The sequence below is a fragment of the Mesoplodon bidens genome (genome assembly GCF_964165515.1).
Source record: "Mesoplodon bidens genome assembly, chromosome: 1".
Lineage (NCBI taxonomy): Eukaryota > Metazoa > Chordata > Mammalia > Artiodactyla > Ziphiidae > Mesoplodon > Mesoplodon bidens.
This window is the reverse complement of record NC_138176.1, coordinates 133,274,188-133,294,118: the sequence shown is the minus strand read 5'-3', so window position 1 is coordinate 133,294,118 and position 19,931 is coordinate 133,274,188.

The following is a 19,931-nucleotide window of genomic DNA, read 5'->3' as shown; positions in this document are numbered from 1 at the left end:
CTTTTACAAAAAGCAAATTTCAGCTTGACTTTAATTTCTCCATGGAACCTGTTTGAAAGAAGTTACTATAGTTGTGACTATTCTCTGGGAAATTATTGAATATATACTAATCTTCAGTTTCCTATCTGAAGAGTGACAACATTACTATAATCTCTGAAATTGGAGAGATAACAAAGGATGTGGTGTGTGCATTATGTCTTAGAAGAGTAAACAACTGGAATGAATTGAAGTAGAAAATTAGAGTAAGAAAATAACAATTTAATAACCTACTCTATGCATTTGCACACAACTTATAAAGTATTTTTGAAGAAAATTATATTTATAAATTCCAAAACAAAAACAATAGTATTCATACTAAAAATTATGGATGGTTGTAGGTGAATATTCCTTTATTTTGCCACAAAAAAACTAAAAAGAATATAAATTGGCATAAAGAAGTAAAATAAGAAAAAGTCAAGCATAGGTTTTTGCAGCATTTCTATAGGCAGTAGTTTTTGGCTAACAATTCAGGTAAAAGAAGCTTGATGTACGACTGACCATTACTTCTTACCAATATTCTAAGACCCTTGCTTAATGGAGAGTTTCTTTTTCTAGAGTCCTTGAACATACCTGGATGATACTCAGCATACCGATAAAGTCAGATGAGAAAAATAGATCTATATTTTTACTGTCCTTGTACAAAAATTCAGCATTTCTGTCAATTATGCATGTGTACAATAATATAATATACCTGGAATGTAACATAGCACTACCTGAAATTTTGCCAACAATAAAATTTACAGACCTTTTTCTGAGCATATTATAGTTGATGAAACTTTGAAATAAATTTAGGCTCATAATTATTTTAAAAAAACTCTAGTAGTTACTAAATACTTTCCTAGATTATTTTGTTAAATGAGTTTATAGCATAACAGGTTAGTTATTAATGATGAGTTAATAAATATGTCAGATTGGATACTGTTGGAGGCAGATATCAAAAGAGAATTAAAAGTACAGAAAATTATTGAGGAAAATACCTGTAAAGGGTAAGAAGCAGAGGGAGAAAGAATAGTCAGTGTTAGACTGCGATGCTGATCCAAACCCTGTGAAAGGAGACAGGGAAGGAAGAAGGGATGGTAGAAAGATCCTCAGACTGCCAGGCACCTCTGAAAAAGTCTAGGCCATGAGAAGATCCATGAGAAGCCACAGTGTAAGGATTGTTTTTGGAGGAATCCAATGCTGGGTGGGATTGTCCCAAACTGTCAACACTGCTGTGCTCAGTCATTGCATGGGAGGAGCCTGTGGATCCTGAAGGTGAGACAAATGGAGACTGTTAGCCCATTGTGCTTCTCACAGCAGGTTTTCTCCTGAATGATGAGATCTAAGTGGTGTACTATGATGGCTTCCACAATAAATATATCACTGATTTCCCCCATATTTTGATAACTGTATTTAAATACATTTGTTTCCCTTATAGTCCCTTTGTCTCACTATTAGTACATTTAAAAACAGTATTCTGAGATTTCAATAGGCTTTCTCTGATAGCTGCGAAAGGGTCCATGATCAGAAAAATGTTATGAACCTTTGACCTAGAAAAGACATAAATGGATAGGATATTGAGCCAACCTTCATATTGGAATGTCAGATTTTCCTAAACATTTACTCATGTACCAATCTGCTGGACAACTCATTAGGCTGAATTGAATAATCTGCCTGAATTGTTTGACTTGAAGAATTTCCACAAACTTCTGTCTGCTTGTAACTGTGGCCTGGATACGTTACAAAATGCTTTCTGTGACATTTCAAGAAAATCTGTATTAAGGCTCAAGAGAAAATTATTTCACATAAGACTATTTCTACTCTTTCAACTCTTTTCTTAGTCGACTAGCAGAAAGCAAAGAGGAAAAAAAGTTTCAAAACCTTAGGAGGAAGAAATCTTTTTGATTTATAACTAAATCAGATTATTGACTGTATGAAGGAAATATATATGAAATATATATATTTTTTGCTTGCTCTCTGAAGTTTCAGTTCAGCATTTAATTGAATGCATGCTTCACTGAGAAGATTAAGATTTTAGTCTCTAAGCAGGAAAACTAGAAAATTTGTTAAATCTGAGACAAAAACCTCCTTTCTGTGGCTAGTGGAAAATAAAAGCTCCTGCCAGAGTCAGCCATAGTTTTTATTATCTAAAAGTCTTTATCCTTTCCCTCCTATATTTGTTTGTTCTAATTCCAATATCTTTATGTTTGTATTCCAAATAATTAATTTACACCAGGATATGCTTTTCTAGAGAACCACATCTTTGTTGCTTATCTCTGTAAATAGTCTATTAACATAGGTTATGACTTATCATATTCAGTAGGTCATTCTGTACAAACTCATTTTTCGAATCCTTTTTGTGATGTTTAGTTCTATGTGTTAACTTGGCTGGGCCACAGTTACCCAGGTATTTGATTAAACATTATTTTGTGTATGTCTGTGAGGTTTTTTCTGGATGAGATTAACATTTGAATTGGTAGACTGCATATATCAAATTGCTCTCCCCAATGTGGGTGGGCCTCAACCAATTTGTTGAAGGGCCAAATAGCGTAAAAAGGGAGAGGAAAGGAGGATTTTCTCTCTGGCTGTCTTTGAGCTGGGACATTTGTCTTCTCGTACTTTATAGATGTGGAACTTACACCATCAGCTCTCCTGCTTCTCTGCCTTTCACACTCAGACTAGAACTCTACCATTGGGTCTCCTGGGTCTCCTGCTTGCTGATTGCAGATCTAGGGACTACTCAGCCTCCCTAATCATGTGAACCAATTTCCCGTAATAAATTTCTCCCTCTCTCCATATATAAATGGTTGTAAGTGAATATATATAGCCTTTCTCTATTTCTCTCTCTCTCATCTATATCATATATATCTATATATATATATACACACACACACACACACACTATACACTATATATATAGTGAGATCTATATCTGTCTATACCTATATCTATCTATCTGAAGATGTTAGTGCAAGTTTGTGTGCCTGACCCACAGTGAGGTCAAACAAACTGAAATGTCAGAGTTTGGAACAGAGAAAGGTTTATTTCAGGGCCATGCAAGGAGGCTCAGGCCCCCAAAATCCCTGAACTCCCCAAAGACTTTCAGCCAAGCATTTTTAAAAAGCCAGGTGAGGGAGGAGAGTTCACAGGGTCTGTGATCAGCTCATATACAATTCTCTGACTGGCTGATAACCTTATCAGTCCTTAGGCTCTAGGAGGCCTGGGGCTATGTGCTCATGGTCATCAAGTAGTTAACATCTTCCATTTGGTGGGGTGGTTTTTCACATTTGTAAAACCACTCAGGAAATGTTCCTCAGATACTGTTATCTAGGTACTTCAGAAAGGAGTTAAAGCAGAGGATATGGGGGAAGGGTCTGTCCTGGGAAGGCCCCATAGGGTCCTGCTCAGTTACAGAGAGACAGATTGAGACAGAGAGAGTGTGAGAGTCTCCTGGTTCTGTTTCTCTTCAGAGCCCTGACTAATACACTTTCTTTCAGTCACTGAGTAATAATGTTTGGTGGAAAGTTCTCTTTTTAGACTTAGTAAAAAGTTCATTAAATGATAGACTTGATAAAAAGCTAAGAAGGCATAATGCTGTCAAAAGTGAGGAAAGAAGTCCGATTTCTCATCAACCATGATTCATGCATTTTGGCCTGAGGAGTTAAAAGGACTCAAAACTTGATCTTTGTTTAAAACAGATCAGTGTTTTCTGATTTACTGACCCAATTTTCAGTGGATTCCAGCAACATTTCTTTTGTCACTGTGGAAGAAGAAAGGCTCCAGTGCTGAGAAGTTTTCCACTAAGGTAGTGATGAATGGAATACTCAAAGTCTAGCTCTGCCACCAACAAAACAGATTTCTTTACAAACTGTGATATTTGGGATTTGGGTTTTCATAGGGTAAAATTTGTTGATGAGTAGAAATTCTCATTTTCAACATCGATTTCTCAGCTGTTTTTTTTCCGGGAGAATGTACAAAACATTTCACAGAAGTTGGAGAGTAATCATTTAACATACTATGAGGTTCAAGACTGAACTAAAGAAAACATAAAGATAAAAACATAACCTGAAAGTTTTGCTTGTATGAGTATCTTTGAGATCTTTTCTTATGATGTTTAAAAGCATGTAAGAAGGAAGGTTATTGAATAAGTAAGATTTTGCAAGCGATGCTTAGAAATGCCTAGGCCGTTGATAGTCATTAGAATAAGACCTAGACCCTTAACTTGAGCCACAGGGCTCTAGAAGACAGCATGCTTGTTATCACATGCTTGTTATCACAACCTTGAAATGGAATGGATGAGTACTCTGTCCTAGTTTGGAAAAGTCTCTATGAAAGTACTTCTGGGGAGATTTGGAAAGAAGAATATTGAACATGGGTATAATCTATCATTTTATTATCTACTTATTAATTTATTTATCACTTTTCTAGTATCTGGAGATATCAAGAAACAAGTACTCTTCCATTGTAGAACTTACTTCAGGAACACAGGCTAAAAGTACATAGTTGTATAAAGAAGGAAAACAATTAGAGATATAGATAAGTGTTATGAAGAAAATGTATGAGTAATGAAATAGATAATAAATTAGATTAGAAATTTCTAGTTTGGGTAGTCAAGAATAGCTTAAATGGTACAATCTTGGAAGAAATATGAAGGATAAAAAAGTGAGAGTTATAAAAAAAAATGGAGCAAATTATTTCAGGTAAATAAATATTGACCTGTTTTGAGAAACAGAAAAGAAAGCAGTATTGCTAGAGTATATTGAGTGATGAGAAGAATACTAAGAATAGTAACATATTGGAGAGATTTGCAGACATCAGAACATTCAGGATTATACAAGATTGTAAATATTTTGGATGTTTTTCTAAAAGCAATGTGAAGCCACTGAGGGATTTTAGGTAGTGAAGTAACTAGAGCAAGTTAATTTTAAAAGATTATTCTGATTCTGCATGAAATCAAGGAGATTAGCAAAATTTTATGGTATTTAACACTAACAAGTTCAATATATATTTATTGAATGAATAAATTTGTTTATGAATAAATTAAATGACATAATAATAAAGGATTGAGATAGAACATTGAGCTTTCTTAGGAACAATGTCATAGCTACATTTTGATCATATTATTTTTTCAATATGCCTCAAGCACTTTCTACGTACCCTACACTCACTGAGAATTCCATAGTACCTTAAAGATAGACACAGGGGAAGAAGTGAAATAGTCAACTGGCCAAGAAATACTTCCAATAAGTTTTATTATTCTGCTTCATTGCCTTGAAAGCTATTCCAAAAGTGGGCAAATAGGAACACCTCTAACTTTTGAAGCAGTAAGAGGAACAGTCTCTGTGTTTGTGCCCAACCTGATGTTCATTTTCATCTCCCATCACAATCTGGTAGTGTGTGGATACAAGAAGCACATGTGTATGCAGAGGCATGAAGAATAAGTTGGAACAAACACAAGTGAAGCAGAGGATTTGGAAAATAAAAGCAGAACAAAAATGTGAGCTGAGAAGAATAAAATCAATTCTCTTTGCAGAAACTAAGAGTTTTTATCGTTTTCCCTGTAAGAAAGAATAAAAAAAAAATCATGTCAGAATTCCACTCCTTAATCTTACATCAATGTCAACTGTATAATAAAATTGAGTAGTGAGTATTTTTTCTTTTTTTGTGTGTCCTTATCAAATATATATATATATATATTTTAATAGATCTTTAATGGAGTATAATTGCTTCACAATACTGTGTTGGTTTCTGTTTTACTGTACAACAAAGTGAAACAGCCATATGCATGCATATGTCCCCATATCCCCTCTCTCTTGAGGGGATATCATCCTTCCTATCCCACCCCTCTAGATCATCGCAAAGCACTGAGCTGATCTCCCTGTGCTATGCTGCTGCTTCCCACTAGCTAACTATTTTACATTCAGTAGTGTATATATGTCGATGCTACTCTCACTTTGCCCCAGCTTCCCCCTCCCACCCAGTGTCCTCCAGTCCATTCTCTATGTCTACATCTTTATTCCTGCCCTGCAACTAGGTTAATCAGAAACTCTTTTGATTTTTTTTTTAGATTCCATATATGTGGGTTAGCATACGGTATTTATTTTTCTCTTTCTGACTTACTTCACTCTGTATGACAGACTCTAGGTCCAACCACCTCACTACAAATAACTCAATTTCATTTCTTTTTATGACTGAGTAATATTCCATTGTATATATGTGGAACATCTTTATCAATTCATCTGTCGATGGTCATTTAGGTTGGTTCCATGTCCTGGCTATTGTAAATAGAGCTGCAGTGAACATTATGGTACATGTCTCTTTTTGAATTATGGTTTTCTCAGGGTATATTCCCAGTAGAGGGATTGCTGGGTCATATGGTAGTTCTATTTTTAGTTTATTAAGGAACCTCCATACTGTTTTCCATAGTGGTTGTATCAATTTAGATTCCCACCAACAGTGCAGGAAGGTTCCCTTTTCACCATACCCTTTCCAGCATTTATTATTTCTAGATATTTTGATAATGACCATTCTGACTGGCATGAGGTTAAACCTCATTGTAGTTTTGATTTTCATTTCACTAATAATTGTGGATGTGGAGTGCCTTTTCATGTGCCTCTTGGCCATCTGTATGTCTTCCTTGTTGAGATGTCTATTTAGGTCTTCCACCCATTTTTTAACTGGATTGTTTGTTTTTTTGATACTGAGCTCCATGAACTGTTTGTGTATTTTGGAGATTAATGCTTTGTCTGTTGTTTCATTTGCAAATACTTTCTCCCATTCTGAGGGTTGTTTTTTGATCTTGTTTGTGGTTTCCTTTGCTGTGCAAAAGCTTTTAAGTTTAATTAAGTCCCATTTGTTTATTTTTGGTTTTATTTCCATTACTCTAGGATGTGGGTCAAAAAAGATCTTGCTGTGGTTTATGTCAAAGAGTGTTTTTCCCATGTTTTCCTCTAAGAGTTTCATAGTGTCTGGTCTTACATTTAGGTCTTTAATCCATTTGTACTTTATTTTTGTGTATGGTGTTTAGGTAGTGTTCTAATTTCATTCTTTTACATGTAGCTGTCCAGTTTTCCCAGCACCACTTATTGAAGATGTTGTCTTTTCTCCATTGTATGTTCTTGCCTCCTTTGCCAAAAATTAGGTGCCCGTATGTGCATGGGTTTATATCTGACGATTCTATCCTGTACCATTGATCTATATTTCTGTTTTTGTGCCAGTACCATACTGTCTTGATTACTGTATCTTTGTGGTATAATTTGAAGTCAGGGAGCCTGATTCCTCCAACTGCATTTTTCTTTCTCATGACTGCTTTGGCTATTCAGGGTCTTCTGTGTTTCCACATGAATTGTAAAATATTTTGTTCTAATTCTGTGAAGAATGCCACTGGTAGTTTGATAGGGATTGCATTGCATCTGTAGATTTCTTTGGGTAGTATAGTCATTTTTACAATATTGATTCTTCCAATCTAAGAACATGGTATATCTTTCCATCTGTGTATGTCATCTTTGATTTCTTTCATTGGTGTTTTATAGTTTTCTGAGTAGAATTCTTTAGTCTCCTCAGGCAGGTTTATTCCTAGGTATTTTATTCTTTTTGTTGCAATGGTAAATGGAATTGTTTCCTCAATTTCACTTTCTGATTTTTCATTGTTGGTGTATAGGAATGCCAGAGATTTCTGTGCGTTAACTTTGTATCCTGCAACCTTACCAAATTCATTCATTAGTTCTAGTAGTTTTCTGGTGGTATGTTTAGGATTTTCTATATATAGTATCCTGTCATCTGCAAACAGTGACAGTTTTACTTCTTCTTTTCCAATTCGGATTCCTTTTATTCCTTTTTCTTCTCTGATTGCTGTGGCTAGGACTTCCAAAACTATGTTGAATAAGAGTGGTGAGAGTGGACATCCTCGTCTTTTTCCTAATCTTAGTGGAAATACTTTCAGTTTTTCACCATTGAGAATGATGATTGCTGTGGGTTTGTCATTTATAACCTTTATTATGTTGAGGTAAGTTTCCTCTATGCCCATTTTCTGGAGAGTTTTTAATCATAAATTGGTGTTGAATTTTGTCAAAACTTTTTCTGCATCTATTGAGATGATCGTATGGTTTTTTTTTTTTTTTTTTTTTTTTTTTTTTTTTTTTTTTTTCTTTTTGCGGTATGCGGGCCTCTCACTCTTGTGGCCTCTCCCGTTGCGGAGCACAGGCTCCGGACGCGCAGGCCCAGCGGCCATGGCTCACGGGCCCAGCCGCTCCGCGGCATATGGGATCCTCCCAGACCGGGGCACGAACCCGTATCCCCTGCATCGGCAGGCGGACTCTCAACCACTGCGCCACCAGGGAGGCCCTGATCGTATGGTTTTTAATTCCTTAATTTGTTAATGTGGTGTATCACATTGATTTGCATATACTGAAGAATCCTTGCATCCCTGGAATAAATCCCACTTGATCATGGTGTATGATCCTTTTAATGCCAGTATTTTTTCTTATGTCATAATTTGAATTTGCCAATCTCAACAATTTATTCTTTTAAATTTCAGAGTTAAAAAACCCAAATGTTCATGTTCTCATTGCTTCATTTGTCCATTACACAAACACTTGTAGAGCGTAACATATGCCAAACAGTGTTAGTAGATGAGGTAAACTAGTGAATAATTGTAGATGTTACCTCTGCCATGAACAGACTTCACATTCTTAGGGTTTATACACTATGCAACTTCAGTATAGTGTGGTCAACATATGATGGAATAAACATAGACTTATGCTTTTGTAGGGAAGTGTTTTATGTCAAACATGTAGAATCAAATTATTCTTCCCAGTAGAGCTGACATCTAAGCTAAACCCCAAAAGTTGAGGATTTAGGCAATTGAAGATAAAGGGGTGAGCACTATTGACATAAATAACTTGCAGAAAAGTACACTATGAACAAATTCCTTAGGAAAACAAGAAAATCAGTGTCTTATAAGAATGGATAATTATGTCTGGATGGAAAATAGTATGTAATATGTGGTATGTCATTGTGATAGATGGGGTTGTGTGGGTAGGCCTAAAGGATAATTGCAGTAAAGAGAAAAGAAGCTTGGATAATAGGAAAAGTCCTGGTTTTCTCGGGACTGTAAACCATATTAGCATCCTGTCCTTTTCCTAAGTGTGTTGTAAAGCCACAGAAACGTTTTAATCAGAAGCACTTTATAATCAAATACAGTTTTAAAAACATTACTCTGCTTACAATGTGGAGAATTTATTGAAGAATGATAAAGTGAGGAAAAAGAGTATAGATGTTTGGATTCAATGATCTCATTCCAGGTGAAAGTATCCAATTGAGAGGACACATTCAAATAAATGGTACAGCACCCCATAAAAACATCACTTGAACAAAACATAGGGCTCCATTTTACGTATACAAAATATAAAAAGGTTGCATCAGTTTTAAATCCCTAAATGCTATTCAAGACTGGATAATACTCATACTTAAATGGAGGGCAATTTGAATATTCATAAAGCACATTTCATGCTGTATTTGTAAGTTTACCATATATAATTGTCATACACAGATATTCTCTTTTGAAAATGTAGGTTCCTATTGAATTCTTGTCAACAAGTGAAATTATTCTTCTATACCATTCAGAAAGGAATTCACATTACAATAGCAATTTACCAAGAAGCAAAAGAAAACTTCAAAATAATTCATTGAGAAAAAAAAAAAAGAAGAAATCACAGGCACTCTAATCACTGTAAGGAGCCAAGAAATGACTCAGTGCATATTTGTAATGATATGTGTAAATGTCAAGGAAACTTTTATGAAGAAGGCTCGAGACCTCAAAATTGTGTAAAATGGAAAGAAATATTCTCCTGTCTTTGCTATCCACATGGTAGGTTCTGTGATTTTCTTGCACTTTTGCACATGTGAGATGAACTGAAAAGAACCACTGACTTTCCCTTTATGACATTACCTTTATCTGGTCCCTGCATCAACTAATGTAAAAAAATTGTACTATACTTTTTCTTTGGAGCTCATGTTAATTTGGTTTCAGAGTATCATAAATAACAATTCATTTAGAAAGCAACTTTTCATTATATTTTGTGGATCTTTATAGTAGCTGTACACTTGACCCAGTATTTCCATTTCTAGGAGATTTTCCTAAATGGAAAAAAAAAAGTTTTATCAGTATATGCAATGATATTTGTTGCAAATTTATCAATAAAAGACAAGGGAAAGTGAAAAAAATATTCCACAGCAAGGAATCATTAAATATATTACCATGGTTCTATATGACTGACTACAGGGAAGTTTTCAAAAGTGAAGATTTAAAACAATTTTAATGAAATCAAATATTATGGTATTAAGTAAAAAAACAAAAGCTGTGTATGCATTTAATCTCAATTTATAAATGTATATTCTGTTTTAAAAGTCCAATGAATATTTAAACACATTTGCATTTAAAAATATCACACACACATACACACCCACATTCACTGAATTTGGATCCTAATCTGCTAAACATCCTAATGATTTCTGAGCTCTACAGATTAATCCAAACACTGTTTTCAGCCTGCTTTTTTAGTGTTCCCACATATAGTTTAAGATATAATACCTAGAAAGTTATTGTAGGTGTATCATGCTTTACTCATGTATTGATTTATTTTGAAAAAGTAGAAGAACATCTTCATTCTACTTTCCATGCCTACATAGGTCAATGATTATTAAAACTTTCCATTACCCAATTTTATATTTTTTATTTTCTGCTCTATGCATTCCTCTTGTCTCCCTTAAGAATACCTATTGCTTTTTCAATTGTCTCAAATAAGCCATTTTTTCTATGTCTACTATTACTTATACTCCCCCAGTGTATTCATTTTTCTTTAATATTTTAGCATTTTTATTTATATATTTATGATATATGGAAGAGGTAATAGTTTTTTTTTAGTTTTTATTTTATATTAGACTATAGATGATTAACAATATTGTTAGTTTCATGTGTACAGCAAAGTGATTCTGTTATACATATACATGTATCTAATCTTTTTCAAATTCTTTTCCCATGTAGGTAATTACAGAATATTGAGCAGAGCTGCCTGTGCTATACAGACTTCCTTGTTTGTTATCTATTTTAAATATAGCAGTGTGTACATGTCAATCCCAAACTCCCAATCTGTCCCTCACCTCCATCCTTCCCCCTGGTAACCATAAGTTCATTCTCTAAATCTGTGAGCCAGTTTTTATTTCATAAATAGGTTCATTTGTATAATTTGTTTTAAATTCTGCATATAAGTGATATCATATAACATGTGTCTTTCTCTGTCTGACTTATGTCACTTACTATGATAATCTCCAGGTCCAACCGTGGTGCTGAAAATGACATTATTTCATTCTTTTTAATGGCTGAGTATATTCCATTGTATATATGTACCACATTTTCTTTATCTATTCATCTGTTGATGGACATTTAGGTTGCTTCCACATCTTGGCTATTGTAAACAGTGCTGCAGTGAACAGTGGGGTGCATGTATCCTTTTGAACTAAGCTATTCTTTGGATATATGCCCAGGAGTGGGATTGCTGGATCATATGGTACCTATTTTTAGTTTTTTAAGAAACCTCCATACTGTTCTCCATAGTGACTGTATCAATTTACATTCCCACCAAGAGTGTAGAAGAGTTCCCTTTTCTTCACACCGTCTCCAGCATTTATAGTTTGAAGATTTTTTGGTGATAGCCATTCTGACTGGTGTATGTAATATCTCATTGTAGTTTTGATTTGAATTTCTCTAATAATTAGTGATATTGAACATCTTTTCATGTGCCTCTTGGCCATCTATATGTCTTCTTTGGAGAAATGTGTATTTAGGTCTTCTGCCTAGTTTTTGATTGCAGTGTTTGTTTTTATGGTATTGAGACGTTTGTAAATTTTGGAGACTAATCCCTTGTCAGTCTTATCATTTGCAAATATTTTCTCCCATTCTCTGGGTTGTCTTTTCGTTTTGTTTATGGTTTCCTTTGCTGTGCAAAAAGCTTTTGAGTTTAATTAGGTACCATTTGTTTACTTTTGTTTTTATTTCCATTACTCTGGGAGATGGATTGAAAAAGATATTGCTGCGATTTATGTCATAGAGTGTTCTGCCTATGTTTTCCTCTAAGAGTTTTATAGTATCCGGTCTTACATTTAGGCCTTTAATCCACTTTGAGTTTATATTTGTGAGTGGTATTAAAGAGTGCTCTGATTTCATTTTTTACATGTAGCTGTAACTGTCCAGTTTTCCCAGCAACAATTATTGAAGAGACTGTCTTTTCTCCGCTGCATAGTCTTGTCTCCTTTGTCATAAATTAATTGACCATAGGTGCATGGGTTCATTTCTGGGCTTTCTGTCCTGTTCCATTGATCTATATTTCTCTTTTTGTGCCAGCACCATACTGGTTTTCTTTGTTTGTTTGTTGATAACTCGTTGATGTTTACTAAATCTGGTCTAAACAACATTAAGGTAGTTATTATTCAAGTCATTTAACATTGAAGATATACAAAAAAAGGATTCCAGTATAAGGTGAAATCTGATTCCTCTAAATAGAAATCTATAAAAATTTATGTAAGACTTATTCTCAAAGTTACCTTAATACTACATGAGATCAAAGGGTGTACTAAGTAAATTAAAAACATAAATACAATAATAAGAGAAATATTTTAAACGTTTGAGGAAAACATTGGTTCAATCGTGAAGAGTGTATCATGTATTGGGAACTAAATGATGTTCTCAAAAAATTCTTATGTCTTATTAAAACCAGCTGGTTCCAAACCTCTAATCAAAAATGCTTTTTTTAATAGTACCATACTGTTTTGATGACTGTAGACTTATAGTATAGTTTGAAGCCAGAGAGCCTGATTCCTCCAGCTCCGTTTTTCTTTCTCAAGATTGCTTTGGCTATTCAGGGTCTTTTTGTGTCTCCAAACAAATTTTAAGATTTTTCTAGTTCTGTGGAAAATGCCACTGGTAATTTGATAGGGATTGCATTGAATCTGTAGATTGCCCTGGATAGCATAGTCATTTTGACAATATTGATTCTGCCAATCCAAGAACCTGGTATATCTTTCCATCTGTTTGTGTCATCTTTATTTCTTTCATCAGTGTCTTACAGTTTTTGGAGTATAGGTCTTTTGTCTCCTTAGATAGGATTATACCTAGGTATTTTTTTCTTTTGGATGTGATGGTAAATGGGATTGTTTCTGTAATTTCTCTTTCTGATCTTTCGCTGTTAGAGTGCAGAAATACAAAAGATTTCTGTGTATTAATTTTGTATCCTGCCACTTTATCAAATTCATTGATGAGCTCTAGTAGTTTTCCAGTAACATCTTTAGGATTTTCTGTGTATAGTATTATGATGTCTGCAAATAGTGACAGTTTTACTTCTTGTTTTTCAATTTGTATTCCTTTTATTTCATTTTCTTCTCTGATTGCCATGGCTAGGACTTCCAAAACAATGTTGAATAAAAGTGGCAAGAGTAGACAGCCTTGTCTTGTTGCTGATCTTAGAGGAAATGCTTTCAGCTTTTCACTATTGAGTATGATGTTAGCTATATGTTTGTCATATATGGCCTTTATTATGTTGAGGTATATTCTTTTTATGCCCATTTTCTGGACAGGTTTTTTATCATAAATGGTTATTGAATTTTGTCAAAACTTTTTCTGCATCTTTGGAAATGACTGTATCGTTTTTATTCAATTTGTTGATGTGGTGTATCACACTGATTTGTGGATATTGAAAAATCCTTGCATTCCTGGGATAAATTCCACTTGATGATGGTGTATGGTCCTTTTAATGTACTATTAGATTTGCTAGTATTTTGTTGAGGATTTTTGCATCTATGTTCATCAGTGATATTGGCCTGTAATTTTCTTTTTTTGTGGTATCTTTCTCTGGTTTTGGTATCAGGGTGATGATAGAATGAGTTTGGGAATATTCCTTCCTCTGCAATTTTCTGAAATAGTTTAAGAAGTTTAGGTGTTAACTCTTCTCTAAATGTTTGATAGAATTCTCATGTGAAGCCATCTGCTCCTGGACTTTTGTTTGTTGGGAATTTTTAAATCATACTTTCCATACAGTACTTGTGATTGGTCTGTTCATATTTTCTATTTCTTCCTGGGTCAACTTGGGTGATTGTACCTTTAAAAATTTGTCCATTTCTTCCAGGTTGTTCATTTTATTGGCATATAGTTGCTTGTAGTAGTCTCTTATGAATCTTTGTACTATTTTGTGGAGTCTGTTGTAACTTCCCCTTTTCCATTTCTAATTTTATTGATTTGAGCCTGCTCCCTTTTTTTCTTGATGAGTCTAGCTAAAGGTTTATCAATTTTGTTCACTTTTTCAAAGAACCATGTTTTAGTTTCATTGATCTTTGCTATTTTTTATTTCTATTTCATTTATTTCTACTCATCTTTACGATTTCTTCAGTTCTGCTAACTTTGTCTTTTGTTAGTTCTTCTTTCCTTAGTTGCTTTAGATGTAAGTTTAGGTTGTTTATTTGAGCTTTTTTTTTTCTTTCTTTTCTTGAGGTAAGATTATATTGCTATAAACTTCCCTCTTAGAACTGCTTTTGCTGCATCCCATAGGTTTTGTATCATTGTGTTTTCATTTTCATTTGTCTCTAGGTATTTTTTGATTTCCTCTTTGGTTTCTTCAGTGATCCATTGGTTGTTTAGTAGCATATTTTCAAGCCTCCATGTGTGTGTGTTTTTTAGAGTTTTTTTCTTGTAGTTGATTTCTAATCTCATAGTGTTGTAGTCAGAAATAATGCTTAATATGATTTTAATTTTCTTAAATTTACCAGGCTCATTTTGTGGCCCAGCATATGGCCAATCCCGGAGAATGCTCCATGTGCACTTGAGAAGAATGTGTATTCTGCTGCTTTTGGATGGAATGCTCTATAAATATCAGTTATGTCCATCTGGTATAATGTGTTATTTAAGGCCAGTGTTTCCTTATTGATTTTCTGTCTGGTTCCTTATTGATTTTCATCTACTGATGAAAGTAGGGTGTTAAAGTCCTGCACTATTATTTTGTTACTGTTGATTTTCCCTTTATGGCTGTTAGGAGCACCTCAATATATAAGGCAAATACTATGTTGGGTGCATATATATTTACAATTGTTATATCCTCTTCTTGGATTGATCCCTTGATCATTATGTAGTGTCCTTCTTTGTCTCTTGTAACATTCTTTATTTTAAAGTCTATTTTGTCTGATATGAGTATTGCTATTCCAGCTTTCTTTTGATTTCCATTTGCATGGTATACCTTTTTCCACCTCCTCACTTTCAGTCGTTACAAGTCCCTAGATCTGAAGTGGGTATCTTGTAGACAGCATATATATGGGTCTAGTTTTTGTATCCATTCATCCAGTCTGTGTCTTGTGGTCAGAGCATTTAATCCATTTACATTTAAGGTAATTATTGATATGTATATTCTTATTGCATTTTGTTAATTATTTTGGGTTTGTTTTTGTAGGTCTTCTTTCTTCCCTTCCTCTTTTGTTCTCTTCTCTTGTGCTTTGCTCAGTAACTTTAGTGTTGTGTTTTGATTCCTTTTTCTTTTGTGTTTGTGTATCTATTGTAGATTTTCAGTTTGTGGTTACCATGAGGTTTTGATATAGTATTCTATATATAAACAAGATTATTTTAAGTTGCTGGCCTTTTAATTTTGAATGCATTTCCAATATCCTGCATTTGTGTTCTCCTCTTCTCATGATTGCTGATTTTTATATCGTTTTGTATGTGGATGATTTCTTACCTTTACTGTGTGTTTGCCTTTACCTCAGGGGTCCCCAACCCCTGGGCCATGGACTGGTACCACTCTGTGGCCTGTTAGGAACAGACCACACCACAGGAGGTGAGCAGTGGGTGAACAAGTGAAGCTTCATCTGTATTTATAGATGCTCCCTATCACTTGTGTTACCACCTGAGCTCTGTCTCCTGTCAGATCAGAGGTGGCATTAGATTCTCATAGGAGCATGAACCCTATTGTGAACTGAACATGTGAGGGATCTATGTTGCACACTGCTTATGAGAGTTTAATGCCTGATGATCTGAGGTGGAGCTGAGGCGGTGATGTTAGCACTGGGAAGCAGCTGCAAATACAGATTATCATTAGCAGAGAGGTCTGACTGCTCAGAGACCATAATAAATCAATTGCTTACAGAATCATATCAAAACCCTATCAGTGAGTGGCAATTGACAATTAAGCTTCATCTGGTGGCAGGCTTTATAGTGGCAAGTGAGTTGATGTACTTCAGTTGTAAAGCTGCATCTGGAGAATCTGACACTTATTTTAGTATGCGCATAGCCCTTCCATTATTTTATTTACCACTTCTCTCCATGACTCTTTCCCACACTGCACACTTTTCTCAGTCACAGTTTTGGTAAGCCCACAAGCTAACCCTAGCCAAAATGAGTAAAAAAACAAGCATTGCTGAAGAGCTACTTTGAAAAGGGGGAAAGACCCAATGATGGGACAGCAGAAGATTCTAAGACTGCCAACAAAAAGAAAGATGCATTTAAAAGAAAATAAAAAGAGTCCTACTTAAATTATGGGTTCATTGCAACAGGTGATTCACATTCTCCAAGCACGCTTTGTATAATATGTGGTGACCAACTATCCAACGGAGCCATAAAACCTTCAAAACTGCTTGTCCATGTGTAGACCAAGCACTCTGCATAAAAATATAAGCCTCTGGAGTTTTTCAAAAGAAAAAAAGAAAAGTGAACACAAAGAACAGAAGCAATTATTGAAGGCCACCACTTCATCAAATGTGTCTGCACTGAGAACATCATTCTTAGTGGCTAACCACATTGCTAAAGCTATGAAGCCCTTTACTATTGGTGAAGAGTTTATCCTGCCTGCTGCTAAGGACATTTGTCATGAACTTTTAGGAGAAGCTGCAGTTCAAAAGGCGGCAAGTGTTCATCTTTTGGCTAGCACCATAACTAGATGAATTGAAGAAGTAGCAGAGGATATTGAGGCACAATTGCTAGAGAGGATTAATGAGTCACAGTGGTATGCAATCCAGGTTGATGAGTCTACTGATGTTGACAACAAGGCAACAGTGCTTGTTTTTGTGAGATATATTTTTCAGGAGGTTGTGCATGAGGATATGTTATGTGCACTTTTGTTGCCAACCAACACCACAGTTGCAGAACTATTCAAGTCTTTGAATGATTACATATCAGTAAAACTGAATTGGTCATTTTGTGTCTGTTTATGCACAGATGGAGTGGCTGCCACGACTGGACAGCTTTCTGGTTTCACTATTTGGGTCAAAGAGGTCGCTTCTGAATGTGAGTCTACACACTGTGTTATCCATAGAGAAATGCTGGCTAGCCAAAAATGTCACCTGAACTTAAGAATGTTTTTCAGGTTGCGATTAAAATTACCAACCACATTAAAGTAAGTACATGCCCTTAACTCACATCTGTTCATGCAGCTCTGTAAGGAAATGGACAAAGAGCACACACATCTTCTCTTATACACGGAAGTGAAATGGCTTTCTAAAGGTAGATCACTGGCCAGCGTTTTTGAATTTCATGAACCACTCCAGAGATTTTTTTAGAAAAACAGTCACCACTGGCAGCACACTTCAGTGACACAGAATGGGTTGCAAAAATTGCTTACTTGTGTGACATATTCAACCTGCTCAATGAACTCAATCTGTCACTTCAGGAGAGAATGCCAACTGTGTTCAAGTTGTCAGATAAAGTGGCTGCATTTAAAGCCAAACTGGAATTATGGGAGCAATGAGTGAACATTGGGATTTTTGATGTTTCAAACATTAGCAGAGATTTTGAAAGAGACTGAGCCAGGACCTTCTTTCTCCCAGATAGTACATGATCACCTATCTCAGCTTTCATAAGAGTTTGAGCATTACTTCCCAACCACAAAATATCCCCAAACGGGGAAGGAATGGACCCACAACCCATCTGTAAATAAGCCAGGTGAATCTACTTTGTGCTAGAAGAGGATCTACTACTTGAGATCGCAAATGACGGTGGCTTTAAAAGTATGTTTGAGACAAATTCAAATCTCCATACATTCTGGATTAAAGTTAAGGTGGAATATTCTGAGATTGCCACAAAAGTATTGAAAAGCCTGCTTCCATTTCCAACATCCTATCTTTGTGAAGCAGGGTTTTCTACAGTGACAGCAACCAAAATGAGATTATGGAGTAGACTGGACATAAGCAACACACTTCAGGTGTCACTGTCTCCCATCACCCCCAGATGGGACCATCTAGTTGCAGGAAAACAAGCTCAGGGTTCCCACTGATTCTGCATTATGCTGAGTTGTATAATTATTACATTACATATTACAATGTAATAATAATAGAAATAAAGTGCACAATAAATGTAATGCTCTTGAGTCATCCTGAAACCATCCCCCACCCTAGTCTGTGGAAAAAGTTTCTTCCACGAAACTGGTCCCTGGTGCCAGAAAGGTTGGGGAGTGCTGTGTTACCTGTGAGCTTTTCCGTTTGTAATGTTCTTTATTCTAGTTGTGGCCTTTTCTTTTCCACTTAGAGAAGTTCCTTTAGCATTTGTTGTAGAGCTGTTTTGGTGGTGCTGAATTCTCTTAGCTATTGCTTGTCTGTAAAACTTTTGATTTCTCCATCACATCTGAATGAGATCCTTGCTGGGTAGAGTAATCTTGGTTGTAGGTTCTTCCCTTTCATCACTTTAAATATATTGTGCCACTCTCTCCTGGCCTGCAGAGCTTCTGCTGAGAAATCAGCTGATAACCTTAGGGAGTTCCCTTGTATGTTATTTGTCATTTTTCCCTTGCTGCTTTTAATATTTTATTTTTGTCTCTAATTTTTGTTAATTTGATTACTATGTGTCTCAGGGTGTTCCTCTGCGTTTATCCTGCCTGGGACTCTGCATTTCCTGGGCTTCGGTGACTATTTCCTTTCCCATGTTAGGGAAGTTTTCAGCTATTATCTCTTCAAATATTTTCTCAGGTCCTTTCTCTGTTCTCCTTCTGGGATCTCTATAATGCGAATGTTGGTGCATTTAATGTTGTCCCAGAGGTCTCTGAGACTGTCTTCATTTCTTTTCATTCTCTTTTCTTTATTCTCTTCCATGGCAGTGATTTCCACCATTCTGTCTTCCAGGTCACTTATCCATTCTTCTGCCTCAGCTATTCTGCTATTGATTCTTCTAGTGTATATTTCACTTCAGATATTGTATTGTTCATCTCTGTTTGTTTGTTCTTTAGTTATTCTAGGTCTTTGTTAAACATTTCTTCCTTCTTCTTGATCCTTACCTCCATTCATTTTCTGAGATCCTGGATCATCTTCACTATCATTATTCTGAATTCTTTTTCCAGATGGTTGCCTATCTCCACTTCACTTAGTTGTTCTTCTGGGGTTTTATCTTGTTCCTTCATCTGGGATATTTTCCTCTGCTGTTTCATTTTGTTTAACTTTCTCTGATTACGGTTTCCATTCTGTAGGCTGGCGGATTGTAGCTCTTCTTGCTTCTGCAGTCTGCCTTCTGGTTGATAAGGTTATCTAAGAAGTTTGTGCAGGTTTCCTGATGGGAACCACTGGTGGTGGGTGGAGCTGGGTCTTGTCCCTCTGGTGGGCAGGGCCATGCTCTGTAAGACTTTAAGCTGCTTGTCTGCTGATGGGTGAGGCTTTGTTGGCTATTTGGCCTAAAGCTTCCCAGCCTTGGAACCTACAGGCTGTATGTTGGGGCTAATTGTGGCTTCCTGGAGAGCTCATGCCAGTGTGTACTCCCTAGCACCACTGCTGCCAGTGTCTTTGTCCCTGCAGTGAGCCACTGCCACCCACCCACCTCCATGTAAGACCCTCCAATACCAGCAGGTAGGTCTGGCCCAGTCTCTTATGGTGTCACTGCTTTTTTCCCTGGGTCCTGGTGTGCA